The sequence below is a fragment of the Nomia melanderi genome, unplaced genomic scaffold (genome assembly GCF_051020985.1).
Source record: "Nomia melanderi isolate GNS246 unplaced genomic scaffold, iyNomMela1 scaffold0083, whole genome shotgun sequence".
NCBI classification, from domain to species: Eukaryota; Metazoa; Arthropoda; class Insecta; order Hymenoptera; family Halictidae; genus Nomia; species Nomia melanderi.
This window is the reverse complement of record NW_027475198.1, coordinates 216560-217249: the sequence shown is the minus strand read 5'-3', so window position 1 is coordinate 217249 and position 690 is coordinate 216560.

The window sequence follows — 690 nt, the reverse complement described above, 5'->3', positions numbered from 1 at the left end:
GTGCAGCGGGATCGACCTCGAACCACTAGGGGCGAGAAAACCACCGACACATGGGGCCGGACACTCAGGGTCGGGGAATAATTCAATATATATCTGGTGATATGTCGGGTGCTATTAGAGGTAGCGAAATAAATCAAAGTGCATTCTCTGTAGGAGGCCCTGGCGCATGAATCTGTGCAGCGGGAACGACCTCGGACCACCAGGGGCCGAGACAACCACCGTCACATGGGGCCGGACTGTCAGGGTCAGGGAAAAATCCAATATATATCTGGTGATATCTCGGGTGCTATTACAGATAGCGTAATAAATCAAAGTGCATTGTCTGTAGGAGGCCCTGGCGCATGAATCTGGCCAGCGGGAACGACCTCGGACCACCAGGGGCCGAGAAAACCACCGTCTCATGGGGCCGGACACTCAGGGTCAGGGGAAAAGCCAATAAATATCTGGTGATATCTCGGGTGCTATTAGAGATAGCGCAATAAACCAAAGTGAATTATCTGCAGGAGGCCCTGGCGCATGAATCTGTGCAGCGGGAACGACCTCGGACCACCAGGGGCCGAGACAACCACCGTCTCATGGGGCCGGACACTCAGGGTCAGGGAAAAATCCAATATGTATCTGGTGATATCTCGGGTGCTATTACAGATAGCGCAATAAACCAAAGTGCATTGTCTGTAGGAGGCCCTGGCG